Source organism: Convolutriloba macropyga, chromosome 13 (genome assembly GCF_964194025.1).
Source record: "Convolutriloba macropyga chromosome 13, txConMacr16.3, whole genome shotgun sequence".
NCBI classification, from domain to species: domain Eukaryota; kingdom Metazoa; phylum Xenacoelomorpha; order Acoela; family Convolutidae; genus Convolutriloba; species Convolutriloba macropyga.
In genome coordinates this window covers 47,860,060-47,878,055 of record NC_134480.1, presented here as the reverse complement: position 1 = coordinate 47,878,055, position 17,996 = coordinate 47,860,060, and the positions used below count along the sequence as shown (strand labels likewise).

The 17,996-nt window shown below is 35.3% G+C and overlaps 1 protein-coding gene across 3 annotated transcripts in view; it reads right to left on the bottom strand.

Annotated features, from left to right (window-relative positions):
* LOC142352028 (uncharacterized) overlaps positions 1-17,664 on the bottom strand; it is an 85,468-nt gene extending 67,804 nt beyond the window's left edge. For 2 of the 3 annotated variants that reach the window (XM_075404365.1, XM_075404368.1), the window contains exon 1: positions 16,787-17,664. The gene's annotated coding sequence lies outside the window, so the exon portion shown is untranslated. Of the gene's footprint in view, positions 1-15,805; positions 15,931-16,786 lie in introns of those variants that run through there. The other variant, XM_075404366.1, reaches the window with a different exon arrangement.
* Between the last annotated feature and the right edge of the window lie 332 nt (positions 17,665-17,996).

The following is a 17,996-nucleotide window of genomic DNA, read 5'->3' as shown; positions in this document are numbered from 1 at the left end:
TCTCAATTTCAAAGGAAAATTATGTAGCTTAAACTCGGCCTTATAATTTTGTATAATTTTGTCTACCATCAGAAGGAAAGTTGAAAAGAGAAAATCAGCAGGAAAAAAGTTGCAAATAAAACAACTACAAGAAATGATTTTGTAAAAAAAAATCAGAGACGTGGAGGCAAAATGGCAAAATACAGACGAAATCAGATAAAACAAACGGTTGAAAAGGAGAACTTATATCAGACCAAATATTTGCATTAGTAACCAACAATATTACGGAAATAAAAGTAAGTTCTTTGCCTTTCAAAATTTAGATCTAAAAGATATTGTACTTTGACTCTTTCTGATTAATGTAATCATATCAGTACAATTGTTGTTTGTTCAGCTACTGTTAAGAATAAATGAGAGAAAAATGCAAACATTTTCAAAATAAGAAGTTAAGATTAAACGATTCACTCGCTTATAAAGATAAAAATTTGTAAACTAGAACCTTTATTCAACCAAGATTAAACAAAACCAACAAGAACTCCCGCTTCTGTTACATTAAGAACAAAAAAACTCAAACCAAAATGAGATCCCGAAAAAAAACATCATTAAGGTCTGACTCAATTGATTACGAGAAAATAGAGAATAAAATGACATTAAAGAAGATACTTTTAGGTCAAAATAACAAAATGAAAAAATTTTTAAAAGAAATAGAGACTTAACACTGTGATATTTTTTCTGGCAATGAGCCCATACAGGTAAACCCAAAAGTCCTATTCGATGGTAGTGATTGATACGAAAGGCTGCAAGCAAAAATTACGACAAATTATGGTTTTGATTCGTCAGTTCACAATATTGGTGAGAAAATCTAATGTCAAAAAAAAAACTATTTAGACAACATTCAGACCAAAACAACAAGCACATCGAACCAAAAATAAGTGCATAAACAGTATAGCTAGTATGTTTCTGTGCGCAGCACCTAATTTTCTCACATTCCCATTTGAACCCCTACAATTCATCGAATTACTATAATGTAAAAATATATTGCTCAATGTTTGTATTAATTTAAATTTTTGTTTTGAGTAATATGATGAAAGAGCAACTGTTTTCAACTTAACTTTCAAAATTTAATTGGGAAAACAGATATTTGAATTGCTAGCAGAATAAGAAAAAATGCAAGATGAGAACTCAACTTTCCTTCTCTGGTTACATCAAGAACCATTTAAAGCAGATATTCAAAAAAAAACTAACTGACGCTCTGGATAACTGAAATGCACGATCTGACATCTGAACGAAGTAGCGTATTGCTGCAAAACACAAGGTCAGCGAGTAAGAATCTGGATGAGTTTAGAGTTGTTCTGAAAGAAGAAAGAACCCTGGAAAAAATTGTTGCAATTGTTCTGACCGAAACATGGTTGAAAGATAATTCACCGGCAAACGTCTATAAGCTTGATGGTTTCAATTCACCTATAATGTGCAATCGAGACCGCAGAGGAGGCGGAGTTTCAGTCTCTGTAAAAGACGGGCTAACGTTTAAGACCTTTTTGCAAATATTAACCTTGCAAATTCAAACGAACCCAAAAGATATCCTCAATATTACAGCTCTCTATAAGCCACCACAAATGCCACATAACATGTTCCTTAACAAACTTACTGATCACTTAACATCTGTGGGATACCTGAGTGGGCATAATTTGTTATGTGGGGACTTTAACTTAAATATGCTTTTGCCTAAGAATGAATCAACTAGTTTGAAATGTTTATTGGAGGTATTTGACCTGACAATTACGAAAAATCATTACCCCACAAGAACTAGAGGTAAAAGGGCGACATGCTTAGACGTGCTTTTCTCGGATTTTGAGTGCAACATACATGTGCAGGATTACAATGTTAATGACAACAGTTTAGTTAAGTTGAAAATGCCCACCTCCTTACCAATGAATACAGAAAACGGTTTCAGAAGACGAAACTGGAAAAAACTTGAGCGAGAGGACTTCAAACTGTTTTTCAACTACAATTTAAACATTGCGCTTAATGATCAAAACAGAATTTTCACCCGACGGAATTGAACTCAGCCTTTAGTTGGATCAATTCAGTTTTAGAAACTGCACTCGACACTTTCCTACCCCTCAAATTCATCAAAGCTAACATAAAACATATAGACTGGATTGAAAATGATGTAAAGAAAGCTACAAATTGAAAACAACAGTTCTGGCTACGGTATAAAAACGAACCAACCCTCACTAACTTTTGGAATTGGAAAAGAAAAAAAAACACAAGTCAAAGCTATGCTAAAACATAAAAAGCAAGAACTCTTTGAACATAAGATTCTCAAAAGCTCTGAGAAAAACCACGAGAGTTTTTCCAAACCATAAAACTGTCGAAGCAGGATTGCCATGAACCAAAAGTTGTTATCAATAAATACCCAACGCCAGCAAAATTCAATTCCTTCTTCGTAAAATTCGGACAAAAACTCCAATCCAATACAAACCTTATTCCAGCTGAAGCTGTTGCAAATGTGACAACGATCTCAAATACTTTTTACGTAAAACCCTTTGAGACTCAAGAAGTTTTTGATTGTATTTTGTCTTTGAAACCTAAACGCTCTACGGATCACTATAAAATTCCAAACTGGTGCGTGAAAATTATCAACCCAGTGGTGGTTCCTTATCTCTATATTCAATTCAACAGAAGTTTGGAAGAAGAAAACATTCCAAATTTTCTAAAAATAGCTAAGGTAATACCACTACACAAAAATGGAATCAAGAATGAAGAAACTAATTACCTACCTATTGCACTGACTTCAGTACTGTCTGAAATATTTGAAAAGCTTTTAGCAAGGAACATCAAAGACTTTTTATAAAAAATTAATATACTCAATGTTGAACAATATGGCTTCAGGGAGAGAAGAAGCACAGTCAACGCAATTTTAAATCTGGTAGAAAGCATAAGATTGTCTCCAAACTTCCAGGCAACTTTCTTTGACTTAGCTAAAGCCTTTGACACCGTAGACCATAAAATTCTGACCCTTAAGCGTGAAAAACAAGGCTCCCGTGGCCCAATAAACCGAATTCTTACTTTCTACCTAACTGGTCGAGAACAATATGTTGATGTCAACCAATCCTAGTCTAGTTGTTTACCAGATATTTGTGGAGTACCTCAGGGGTCTGTGTGGTACTGTTGTACCATAATTTGATAATTTGTACTTAATTTATTTAAGTTGTCCTTGTGCCAGTTAAAAGTCACTCATAATTATACTTCACTTCAGTAAACTTTACCGCCGACTGTAAAGTCAGGTTCTCAGTTTTGTTCATACTTTCATATTTATTAACATTCATTCGCTTAACTTTATCCTTGAAATTCAGTTGTTCTCAATCTTCTTAGTTTTGCCGTCAGAATAGTTAGAAACGGATTCCAGATAGAATTCCACGCCATCAAAATAGAGCTGCATCTGTAACACTATTGCAGAATAGAAATAAAAACGGTATTCCGACGATTATCGAATATAGTGGATTCGCGCCTCGAATCCAACTTCAATAATCTACTACGTAGCCGTGACCCAATTGCATACCTCCAAAGTAAGAGGTAACACATGGTGCAGTCAGTAGTCCAAGAACGTGCCCTTCTTGGAATCGAACCCCTTTGGGAAAGACCGACTTAAGAACCAACGTTGAGATGGGAACGTTGGCAGATAAGGTTGAAGCTGGCCCTCCTTGCTAAAGAGGGTATTTCGACCGATACTCTTCGTGAACATCCAGCGGACAAAGTCACCCTTCCCCCTGAACCCATCTACGAAGCAAATGTACAAAATAGCGCGGCCCAAAGTGAGAGAGATCGCAAAACTTGAAATGATTAACTCAAGAATGCATGGCTCAATAGATGTCAGAAAATTTAGTTAGCAGGAATGTTGTGCGGTGATAGACCTTGGAAGTTTTGTGACAACAAAGCTGTCTCGCTGACCTATCTTAGTCTCGGCATCGAAGGTCGTCGAACATTTGGTTCCCAGGAACCAACTATTCAAATTGATCGGATATCTACAAAGGATCTTTGGGGGAGTTTAGATCAGGTATTCACAAAGCAGCGGAATATAACTTTCGACCGTTATACATTCCTAACCGGAAACAATTGAAAGGAGAACCAGTCGAAAAGTTCTACGGTTGTCTCCGTGAACTTTCCTTGAACTGCGATCTGGACAGTCACGAGGAATCCATCATTCGGGACGTTTTCATAGCGAATATGCAAAACGGTAAGATTCAGAGAGAATTATTAAAAAAACGAGATCGGCTAAAAAGGCTTTGGAAGTGGCAATGAATATTGAAATGGGCATCCAAAATCAGTTGAAGATGTCAGGAACAGCTATTCACCAGACTACAAATGAAGTCACGACTACGTCCATCATCAACATACAAAGTTCATGGAATCGATCTCGACCTGTAACGAGCAATTTCACCAACCCTACAATCTGTCCCAATTGTGGCTATGGGTGGTCGGCCGCTCATCGAAAAAATTGCCCTGCTCGCGGAAAGAAGTGCAAAAACTGTGGAATTGCAAATCATTTTGCAAAAGTATGTAGAAAGCCTAAACAACAATTAAAGCCAAAGCCCAGAGTCAACAATGTTGACGACACCATCTCCGAGGCAGCGACGGTGTGTACTTCAGCATCTGTTGGAGAGCAAGTCAATCATATTGATAGATTGCTTCATAAACACAGTATCTACGATGCAAACTACGATTCTGACTATGATGACTTTGATGACAATTGTGTTCCAACGATCACCACTAATGACAATATTAGAGGGGTAGACCCAGTGAATATAAACATTCGCATCAGGAATACAAGTACAAAAGCATTAGTGGATTCGGGAAGCGTTTGCACCATAATTTGAAAATTTGTACTTAATTTATTTCAGTTGTCCTTGTCCAAGTTAAAAGTCACTCATAATTATATTTCACATCAGTAAGCTTTACCGCCGACTGTAAAGTCAGGTTTTCAGTTTTGTTCATACTTTCATATTTATTAAAATTCATTCTCTTAACTTTATCCTTGAAATTCAGTTGTTCTCTATCTTCTTAGTTTAGTCGTCAGAATACTTCTAAACGGATTCGAGATAGATTTCCACGTCATCAAAATAGAGCTGCATCTGTAACACTATTGCAGAATAGAAACAAAAGCGGTATTCCGAAGATTACCCAATATAGTGGATTCGCGCCTCGAATCCAACTTTAATAATCTACTACGTACCCGTGACCCAATTGCATACCTCCAAAGTAAGAGGTATCACAGTCTGTTTTAGGACCACTTTTGTTTTTAATCTACATTAATGACCTTCCCACTTTGCAAACTAAAAGTCAGATAGTGCTCTTCGCCGACGATACGGCTCTCAGTGGTAAACTAGGCGCTGACACGGCAGAAGATTTTGAAAAAAATATCAAACTGGGTGGCTGTAAGCAGTCTTTCCCAAAATAAAACAAAAACTAAAACACTTATTTTTGGCACGGCAGCAGGCGCCAATCAGGCTAAGCAGTTTGTTGCAAATAGTCGAGTAGTGACTTCGGCAAAGTATTTGGGTCTCGAAATAGACCACAAGCTGAGTTTCAAAGAGCATGCAAATCAGTTGCTGAAAAAACTGCCAAAAATGTTCGGTTGCTGTATCAACTCAAAAAGTTTTTGCCTTCTTCGGCATTGTTTAGAGCATATAAACTTTTAATTCGGCTAATCTATCAGTACGGCATACTGGTGTACAGTACTGCTGATAAAAAAGTAATGGAAAAAATTGAAAATCAACAGAAACTGTTGATCCGAATTATTTTTAAAAAAAGAAAGTTCGAATCGAAACTCAAATTGCGATCAAAATACAAAATACCCCTAGTGAGGGAACTTCATGTCTACGAGCTTTTGAAGCTTCTGGCAGCCGTTTTAAAACAAACACATGCCCATCCATAGGTAAATAGCTACATAAGCCCCAAAGGAATTCACACACTTTTTGATCCGGAGAAAAGAAATAAACTTTTGAAAACTGAAATAAGACTTACAAAAGAAAATAAAAAGTCCATTAAAGTTCGCGTCAGGATCATCTGCAATGTTTTAGTGAAGTATGACATAAGTGTATTAAAAATATTCTACTACTTGGCAAAAAACAATTAGACTCTTATTTGCATAGTATTAGAGATCTCTACATATATGAGAATCCAGAATTACTCGCTATTTTTTTGGTAACAGAAATGCTCTCAAAATATATCAAGACACCTGGGAACGGACACTAATAGTCTAATGGTGCTCTTGCAAACTGATAATAACTTACTGATTGTATGTTTATTCTGTCATTTGGTATCAGTTTGACAACGAATTTATTATTTTCGAATTTAATATTTATTTATTATACAACGAATTTATAAAATTATAACTCGGAAGAGATTATTTTTGCTAAAATTTGTAATAAGCGCTAACATAACATTTCAAATATACTAACACAAAACAGTTAACCTCTTTTTTGCCATTGCTGGCTTTCCTAATTTTTCATCAGCTCATCCTTTCTTCGCCCAGAAACAAGTTTTTGATAGCATAAACACTTTGAACAGAATTTAAAAACATTAATTGTTAACTGAAGTTGAAAATGCTAAAAACTGGAATGATTATTTTTGATTGAGTCAGAGCGCATATTTTAATGTCGCTGAAAAAGTAACTGAGACAGGTAGTATATTGTTCTTAAAAATTAAGCAAATATTTATGTACAAAACAACCTTTGATAAAAACTATAATGCTTTAATTTAATATTGCATCTTTCCAATGAGAAGACAAACGCAAACAAAGCAAAAAATCTCACACTAGGACAAAAACGACAATACAATTGAACGAATTGAAAAAGACACAGACTTGAGGTACAGAGCAGGAAACCTAAGCACCTATCCACAAGAAATTATTAGGATTTTTTTTATAGGAAAACGTTAACACTAAGCGTTCTGCTGAAGCAACATTTTTTTTTCTTTTTGACAAGAAGGGCGTAAAATTCAGTTAAGTTCAAGTACAATTTGAAAGCGCTAAGCATTTTAACTTTTTTTTCATTAGAAGGCATTAAAAAATGTAAATACAAGTTGAAACTCAGTAATCAATCGGGCAAGAACAGAGCAAAATTCAAAAGCCAGAAAAAATGTAGAACCGTTTGCTACCTACAAAACTAGCTAAAAAGTGACAAAAGTGTGCTTTGAAAAAGTCAAATTCAATTTAAAAAACAATTGGTTTACAATGACACTTTTACAGGCTTTAAAGCATTATTGAGTAACGGATTTTTAAAAAATCTTTTGTCGATTAAGAAACATTTGAAACCTGTAAGAAGTCTGCTGATGGCTCAAAGTAAAGTGAAGAACAACAGATCTTGTCAAAATTCAAGTAGAGCTTTTTGGACGAAAAATGTGCCCAACTAATTAAGAGCATCAATTAACAAATAAAGCCTTTGATGAGACCATCTCCAACGTTGTACGTGCACGGAAAGGAATTTTTTCGTAACGAGCCGATAATCAAAACAAGGAGGCTAGGTAATGTTCGTTTGCACATAATGTTCCGAACCCGTTCAACCACGTTTTTGATTTATTTGTCTACCAAAAGAGATAGAAAATTCTCAGAAAAAACCTATTGTTCAAAATAAATGGTTTAGCTTTAGCTCTTACCACTATACAAATGGAACAGTAACTGATTAGAGGGCCGATAATAACTGCCAGTAAGGAGCGCAAGATTCAAGGCAAATAACAAAATAAAATAAAAACAAAAAGCATTAATTACGACTGAAACATCAATGCATTTTTTTGAAAAAACTTCATGAAAAAGTCAAAATAGCATGCGATAAAAATAAACCAAACCAAATGACTTGAATTTTACCAGAAGAGGTATGGTACCTGTCTTTGTTGGGAACAATCAACAAATAGATAGGAAACAAAAGGTGCAAAGTTAGAAAAAACCTTTACAACTTTTGAAAACAAGTCATGAAAGCAATTAGCTATCATCCGAAATCATTCAATGGCTCATTAAAACTTTGAAACAAACAATTCAGATCTATCATAATCCAAAATCTCCTACAACTACAAAAAGATCAAGTACAAACAAAAATAAAAAGGTCATTTCAATTTTGCGAGGAAACGGTGTCAAGGCCTATAAGATCAGAATATATTCACTGAAAATATTTAATATAATCAATTGCTCCTTATTTCGAAACCATTTATTTGAAAAGCAATTTTTCATTAATGTGCCAGTCATATGATGATCGGACAAGACAGCAAAAGAGAATCTCAAAAATTGGAAAATGTCAAAGAAAAATTAATTAAATTTATGAAAATAAGTAGTATCAACGCAAAAAAATCATTAATTAAAAAACAACAATTAAAACCTTTAAGAAATCATTTAAAAAATTGCGGCCTATCTCTTTAATGGGACTATGATAAAATATTGCAGTGGAAAATCTCAAAAAACATTATTATTTTTTAAAAAATCAATTTTTAAAACTGTAAGATATTACAACCGTAAGCTTTCAACTGAAAAACGGTAAAAAGTTCAAATTGGAACTCCATTGGTGAGAGTAAGAATGAAGCCAAAATACTACATGCTTTTTTGGTCAAATTTTGCACTGACCTCATTTTGCACTTAATTTTGACATTTCAATAATTGAGGCTTGATTTGAAATCACTCTGGATTGTACCAAAAACAAAAAAAGCCAAAAGCATTTAAAAAATATATATACAGCAATCCCTCAAAATCCGAATATTTTTTGAACTAGAACATTCAACAACTAGACCAAAGTTGGTCTTGCTCTTGCTGTTTCTCCTTTGAAACCAAAAATGTACCAAATCTTACCAAAATAGCTAACTTGACCAAAAAATCCTCATATCAAAAATAAAAGTTGAATTTTGGATACTTATCGAGTTATATTACCAAAAAGCATCACGTTTCAACTCACAGTTGGCATCGGACTAATTAAACTCAGACATAAGAATGCAAAAAGAACATCAAACTCTGGCAAATTCTAATTCATTAAAAATTTATGAAAACAAGATGTCGGAGCCACAAAAAAACCGAGAGCTCTACTCCGAAAACACAATATTGTTTCATTTTACCTCAATTGAACCTAAATGAACCTCCTATAAATTCTTGTAATTGGGATGAAAGAAATGCTAAAAATATTTCAAAAAGACAGACTCAAAATTCAATCCAATTATTTTTTCAATGCAAAACTCAGCACTGAGACTCAAACTGGGATTGCTATCGCTGCCCGTAGCTGTTTAATACAAAATTGTTCATCAATATTACGTTAGAGGTTCTTCACAAACGAAAATCGTAATTTATCAAAAAAATAATCTATGCGTTTTCTAAATATAAAAATCAGTTGAAATTAGCGAAAGATCACAAAAATGTTATTTTCAGAAAACTTTCCTAGGAACCTGAGGTACAAATAGCCAAAATCTGAGTAAATGAAGATTGTGCCAGCTGTTTTTGTTGTCTACACCAGCGGCCAAACTGGACAAACTTTGCCAAATAAGCATATTTGACGCTATTTTTTAGGAAAACAAATGCTGAATTTTCAAAAATTTAGATGAAAATTTTGCCAAAACTATTGGTTCAAACAGTTTACCAACTAGCTTCTATCTTTAAACGTAAAATCAGTTAGACTATCTCAACAACTTTATCATGGTTTAGTCAAAATTGATCAAAATTTAAGCAAAAATTACGAAAAATGTGAACAAAACAACGGAAGTTAGGCTAACGTTCACAAATCTTTAAACCTCCGTAGTTCCTTGGAAAAAGCGGAAGTTAAAAATGTTTTTTATTTGAAATTATACGCTTGACAAGCTTTCTAATGATGCTCAAAAATTTTTTCGAAACTGGATTTCACTCTGAGCTCTTTCTCGGTTCATTTTTAGCCCTTCGTAAAAGATATGGGTTGGAAAAAATTAGCATAAGAAAAATAGGGTTGCTATAAAGTTCCCAACACCCATTTTATTGAGGGATGGGACAAAAAACTGCACGTGAAAAACAATTCTATGAAAAATCAGCTTTCTTACCTACCTTATAATTAGTTTGAATTTATTCTACGCCTTGAAACCATTAATCTCTGCTCAATTTAATTGAAAAAAAAACCTTAAAAAAGATGGCTTCTACTGCATCTCATAAAACATCAAAATATGCAAACAAATTTGAAAAATGGTTACACAACATAACATTGGATTGCTAAAAAATCTTACCTCATGATAGAAAAAAAAGAGATATTGGTGAAATAGTTCAAATTTGTTGACTTGAGGACTGTAAATGCAGAGAATATGTAGAAGTGATATTAGTTTATGTTATGAAAGCATATTAGTCACTTTACTATTACAAAAAGTAGTCTAGACAATGTGACCTGGCCGACTAAACATTGGTAGACGACGCCATACAAATCTCTCTGTCTAAGTTGTAGTAGTAGTCTGTCTATCCAGCAACCACAGTCCAGTAAGGGACTAGAGCCACCAAAGTGAATCACATTCTAAGATTGCGTTACTCAAATTGGTCATGATCGGAATGGAAGGAAGCTTTTGAAGGAGCGAAGAGTAAAGAGTGAAAACAATAAAACAAATAATGACCCCACACCTCTAATGCTCAAAATCTTACACAACTCAAGACCTGACGGAAACTTAGTAACCTGGGAATTTTCTTGCTTGATAAGCATTCCCGAAAAATTTCATGAGATCTTCGGGTTTGTGGCTCTTTAGAAATTGTTCTGTGTTTCAGTTCTCCAAAACTACTTGGCAAAAACAAGTTATTGGTGAAGTTTCTTATGGTTGCATTATAAGAATTGTACTTATGAAATATTATAGAATATTCTTATTTAACAGCAACTAAAGAGCAGGTTAGCATAGGCCAAAAATCGTTTCCCTTTGTTTTTAGGGTCAACTACAAGCTGGTGGGTAGATAAATGTTATGGCTACAAGAAAATTTACCGAGCTCCATTTTACTCAATAACATTATACCGAAAGCCATTTTACCCAATGCATTTTAATTAATTCGTTCAATAATTCGAGCACAAATAAGCAGTCGCTATTACGAGAATGTCTTAATGTACGTAAGCGAGCATCATAATCCCATGTTCAGTTGTGATAGACCTTCATATCAGGTTCCACGGGTCATTTTGTTGTATAGTCGACTAGATGGTCGTTCTGCTAATTTTAACAATTGTTGTTTTTGTTGGGATATACAGCTGTGCTGAAGGGTCTAAAGGCCCAGTCATCAAATTAAAATAATCTCCAATACTTTCTACAGTTTTGACAATCGCAGAACAATTGCCAAGTGCAAATATTTCGCTCAGAAAATTTCTGGAAAAAGTTCACATTAGTCGTAATATTCGCGGTTTTTCAGTCCAACTGGTTCTCTTAAAGTTATTAAATTCTCTAGGCGGTTTGCAATACGACAGGTTTTAAAGGTGAATTCGCTGCGCGCTTTCTCTGTTCGAGTTATCGTCATTTTGAAAAATTCGTTGTTCCTTGTTTCTTTCGTATGCAGATCGATGCCGCTATTCTCTTCATTCAGAGCTTTTGAAACTAGCAATAGATCGTTAAGGTGGATAAACATTGGTAGTGGCAATATGTTTAATAGTCGAAGCTGGCTTTTGTATTCTGTATTTTCATTTCCCGTTATCCATTTGACTACCTCTTTTGAAACTTTTCCAGAATTTGAATTTCAGTTCTTCCTGCATTCAAGCACGTGAAACCATACAGCAGTACCGTTAAAATTAAGGACTTATATAATCCCAATTTCACAAACGTGTTTACTTTATTTGCATCATTTCGCTTAAGCATGTACAAAACTTTATTTGCTTTCTTCATTCTTTCTCCAATATGCTGTTTCCACGATACATCAGCGGCCACGTGAATACCAAGATCTTTGACAGTCACGGATTTTGCCAAAACCTTTCCCATCAATTTGTACTGTTGGTCCCTACCTCTGAATTTCAGATATGCACACTTGTCTATTGCCAGCTCCATTTTATTTTGGATTACCCAACTCTCAATCCCATTTAGATCATCTTGAACTTCTCAGTAGCTTCTTTGCACAGCCAAAAATTTAAGATAATCAGCGCAGATAAAGGGCTCAGAAAACATCAGGACATCTGGAAGATCGTTAATAAATATACAGAACAGTAATGGGCCTAGGAGCGACCCCTGTGGTACCCCGCTTGTTATATCGAGTATCTTCAAACTTGTATTGTGCAGACGCACATATTGTCGTCGATCTTTCAAATATTGACGCACATATTGTCGTCAATTACTATTTCAAGCAAACATCCACCAACTACAATGTCTATCGACTTTTGATTTAATTCATAATGTGGTATTTTGTCAAAAGCTTTTGAGAAGTCAGTGTAGAAAGCAATTATCTCTGAGTGAGAGTCGCGATCAAGAGCTTCACATATTCTTTTGAGAAACAGCAGCATATTTGGTTGCACAGATCTTCTCCTGACAAAACCATGTTGACTCTTAGTTAGGAACTTTGAAAATGATTGTACAATGCAATGTATATACATTTTTCCAGAATCTTGCTATCAATGTTCACTAATGAGACAGGCCGGTAGTTTCAACTATTCTTCGGTCTCCTTTTTTTGAAAATTGGCGTTATGGCAGCAACTATCCAGCTGTCGGGTATTTTTCGCAGCCTCTTTATATTCCGAAGGACTGAATGCATGATGTTGCAGAGATTCGTGCTAGTCTTTACGTAAAAACCCGGAGGTGTGCCGTTCGATCCCCTGGATTTTGTGGCATCAATATCATCTATTATATTTCTGGTTGTATTTTTCGAGATGTCAAATTTGTAAGAGAGGGTTTCTGTACTTTGAAATCTTTCAAACTGAAATTAGTTTTAGGGGAGAACACGTAGTGAAAAAATTCATTCAACATAAATACTTGTTGCTTGGTATCATTCATCAAGATTTTGGCAGGCCGATTTGTTTAGACTTCAGATGTTTGAAAATTCTGTCTGTATTTCTCGATCCTAGTAATTTTTCTTGGTATTCAACTCCGTTTTCTTCAGCTGAATCAGTGACTTGGTTTTCCAGTTTTAAAACCAATTGTTTTCTGTAGGATGTTGGTTTATTCTGCAATAAACGTTTACGTGTCTTTAGCTTGATAATCATATTTGAAGTACCGCAAGAAATCCAAGGTGGCAGTGATTGTCTTTGTCTTGTTCTTTTCGGGACATATAAATCGAAAATTTTGTCGAGACACCTTGTGAATTCTTCGCTCATTCTGTTGATGTTGGTGTAACAAATTGCCTGGAACGGTTTTTCAACAAGATGCTTGTTTATAGCGTCATCGTCAGCCTTTCCGAAACTTTTAAAGTTCTGTATTAATGCTTTTGCTTCAGTAACGGGGCTTTCTAGCGATAGACGAATGGCTTCATGGTCAGTGGTCAGTTAGATTGTAGATAGATGTAAACGAATTGTCTAACTCAGCGGATAGATGACAGTTTTCATGGAAAGCAGTATCCAAAATGTTGTTTCCACATGTTGGGAAGTCGATAATTTGACAAAACAATTTTTCTTCAAACATTTCGATGACTTTGTCTTCATTCTCGTTGGGACTATGCAGAGAGTTCCAGTTTGCTTCTGGGAAATTAAGGTCTCCACAGATGACAATTCGTTTGTTTTTAGGAATGTTTTTCAGGAGCAATTGGAAATCCTCTATCTTGTATCGATATGGGTGGACTGTAGAACGCATACAGAAGTACTTGAGTGTCATTAAGAGTAATTTTACACGCTACACATGAGTTCGGCAGAATGCAATTCATTTGTTCCAATTTCAGAGTATTTTTCACAGCAATGAGGGTACGTCCAAGCGCATTTTAAACTCCAATCGTGGCCCGATCACTTCTATAAATACTGTAATCGTTAAGAAATGGCTCGGAGTCATTGATGTTATCGTTCAACCAGGTTTCGCAAAAACAGAACATTATAATCTGAGTTCATTACTCCATTTATGAATTTTGATCTTCTTTTGATATATACTAAGCTTCTTGTATTTAGTTGGAGGATATGGAGAAAGCCTAGTCAGTGGGCAGAGGCATTCTGTTTATCCAACTGCACTTTGACTCCATCATTGTAAAGTTCCAGATTTCGAATTATCAATTTCTCCCGAGGTACACCTCCATCAAGCAGCTCCCTTCGCTTTTTTAGCATTTTATTTTCTTTCAGTGCGTCATTCCTCGTCAACGCTGGCAGGATGTAAATGCTTCTTTCCACCAAATTATTTCTGAATTTCCGACTTTTTGCAAGAGTGATTCTTGTTTCGTGTTCGTTTGCCAAGGTTACTAATACCGATCTTGGCTTTTCTCTATCATTTCGAAATTTCCCAAGTCTTTGTATTTCCTTGACATGTGCATTCGCACCTATCGAACAGAGAAGATCGTTAACTTCATCGTTTGTTGGGAAAAGATTTTCCCCCTTCGTTTTATTAGGATCCTCAGGTATCCCTTGTATTCTTATACATTTATCGATAATGTGATTTTTCGAGTTTTCATCATTTTTAACTCCTTTAGGTTTTCCTGTAGTAGTTTCAACAGCAACGACAGCAGCATATTTTTTTTTCAAATTTGTCACACGTCGTTTTTGTAGAATTCCCAATTTCCTCATCCACTTAGTCCGTTCGTCGCCTTTCCGTATTCTTCAGTTTTTCCCCAACATGCAAGCTATCGGTTTTTTCAGCAACTTCTGACATGGTTCGACATCGAATAAAGTTAACCCTTTCATTTTGTTGAACACAATTATTTCAGAGTAGCATGGCATTCATGTCAAGCTCTTTAATGCCAGTAATAGCAGCTGGCGAAAGAGCTGTACATTCAGTAGTCAGATGCATGTTACAACTACATGCCACACAAGTATAACTCTTTCGTTTTTGTTAACCGCCTTCTTGCCAGTTTTACAATTTTTCCCATTTCGTGTTGTATTATTTTCTGAGCAAAACCAAGGAACTTAATCGCTAGGAATTTCTCAAAAATAAATTTAACGACTGGGACTTCAGGTTAAAAGTTCTGATCCGGACCAAGGAACTTAATCGCTAGAAACTTCACAGATCTTAAACTAACCTCGAAGTTGATTATTTGTTGGCAGAGTTTTTCTTTCGTTGTTTTTGGGGTTTGCTATTCTTCTTTTTACAATTCGCTTCAAATCACCGTTGTTTCGTACGATTGTGAAGAGCGTTTTCAATTCGAGAAATGGATCCTAGTGAAGCGTGCTGTTCTTTTTCAACACTTTCTTAACCTTTTGTCTTCGGTGAGATAAAACATTCTTGACAATATGCAACACTGGTATTTCAGTTTCTTTCAATTTGTTTTAGACGTCAGGAGCGCCTTCTCTGACACAATAGATAATTCCAACTATATCAACCTTTCGTTGTAGACGTTCGATTTCAACTTTTAATTAATCACCGTTGAGGGGTGTTCTATTATCGCTTTTCGGGCTGGTTACAGAGTTATTGATAATATCGTGCCACAATATGATTTTGGTATTATTTTCAACGTATAGCAATCGATTTTGAACTATTTTGTACTTATCCTTAGCGTTTGAATGTAGATTGTATCCTGGTTTCCAGATGACCTTCCCTTTGAGTCGTCTTCGAATGCTCTACCACTACTCCAGAGAATGATGTAATGAGCTAGCTCCGACAATCAACATTACAAAAGGGCGACCACGGCTACCCTGACATTCAATTATATCTGAAACTATTTAAAACAATTGTTTAGTAGGCATGCGGAGCATGCGTAGGATTGGGAATCATCAAATAGAAAGGTACATTTTTAGAGAAAGGTACACTTAATCTAGATTACCAAAAGGAAATCTTTGGGATAAAGGACTAAGAACCAGACGATGATCCTATCCAGAGTATACGCAGTCGATCCCCATTCTGACGGAAGACCAGAAACAGAGATGTCTTCTCTTTGGCTTGACCGATCAGATAGAGCTGCGAAGACATGCAAACCTCACAGCGACCGTTCAAAAAACGACCTAAAACACACATCCCCACGGGGAACAAGACACAATCATCAAGAAGAGAGTGATACGGTTTAACGGGTAAAACACTTACGCTGAAGATCGACACAAAATAATCGATACGTGGCAGTGATGAAGCAGCGCTTATGTTATGGATGTCTGAGAAAAAGACATGCAATCAAAGATTGCAAATTCAATATGTGCGGTATAAATGGATGTATCAAGAAGCACAATCGATTGCAATATAATACACTTTGTAATGCTGGGGGCTATATTAGAAAAGAGCCAAATTATCAATGTTGCGAGATTAACATCGTGTCGTGACTAGGGTTGACAGGGGGTCTATCAACAGGACGACAACTCAAATAGCGACACTGCACTTAGTTTCAACTGGACAGTTGTATGCACTTTCATTTTACAATACTCCCATTGCTACTTTGTTATTATTATTCAACGATAATGCAGTCACAGGTATCCATATTGATCAGAAGTAATTGGAAATAGTCGGCATTTTTCTTTTATAGCCCCCCCCCCCTCCCCCCCAGCCGTATATAGCCAATCTGTTTGCGCCCCCCAGAAATTCAATTTTTGTTATTTATCGATACTTGTTTTCAAAACAGCAATATGTCCATCCGAGGTAAATTGAAGGGGTTTTTATTGATTAATTGATTAGAGGTCATTGGAGAAAATAGCGGAACCCTGTCTATGGCCATGCCTCTCATCTGCTGTGGGATATAATCCGGAAACAACGGTCAGATTATCCGCTCAACATCATCCATTTGAAACGCCCCTTAGAGCAAGAAAAATGTTGGACTAACCTGATGTGTGAAAATGATAATCCTGAAATATGGACCACTGCATTCTATCCACTAACATCTGATAAAAAATAACAAATAATAGTTTATGCTTGACGAGCGTTCGGTCTTCAATTTAAGATGTGAATTCAACCTTGAAATGAATGGCACAAATATTGAGCTAACTAAAATAATTGGGTGAAGTTATTAATTATATTAGCTAGCACAAGTTAGAGGGCAAACTCCTTTTCGGACATTTTGTCATGTGACTTTTGGGTTAAAGAGCTCAAATGAAGTGTGGAAAGGTCGTTTGAGTTCATACTGATGATGAAGATAAAGCCGATTAAAAGACACTACAGCCTTAATTGTAAATAAAACAGGCTAAAAATAACGAATAAGAACGCAGAATGAAATAATCAGCCTTTTACTTTCAACTAACTTAACTTTGAACAATTTATAAATAGAACGTTTATAGGCAAGGTTATGTGTGCTAAACTGACAAGTATAAATAGGGAGTTATGTCCTGGATAAATTAGATCAAAGGGAAAAGAAGGAATGAATTCACCGTCATTGAAGAAAGAAAGTCGTGAACAAATTTGGCCTGACTGAAAAGTTTGTTTACTTTCAATTAAGTAAATAACAAAAACATTTGGCACTCGAGATGAAGTCTTTCAGTTGCTTATGTACACAAAAAGTAGGAATTTTGGGGAATGTTTGTTTTTGTATTGGAGATCACAAGATTTAAGGCCTAAACAGCTGATAAACAAATACATTCCCATTGAGGATTTTGAAATATACGATGACGAATACAAAATGATGTCACTTCAGAGATAGATTATGCAATTAAACGTTAAAAAATAACATTATGCTTGCAGAAAGCATAATACTCAAATGATACTTGTTAATTTATTAATTTTCTATACTGCTGAGAATGTTATGGCCATGTTTCGTTAGTCCAGAGATGTATTGCTTATGTCTATGAAAATCAGACCTTTCTGCTTGGTGGGATTCGAACCAACTTTCGGCTAAAGTACATTTTTTTTATTTCGTCTATATTACAGCCGAGTCTGTATCATTTAAATTGTATCGTATCTGCGAGAAGTATTGTTTCTAATACTGTCTGAACAAATTGCCGAATTAGTAATTTTCAGTCAACAATCTATGAAATAGTTGTTTAATAATTGTATTTTGATCTTTCGTCCTTCTGCTTAATACAATACGACTGTAGACACTT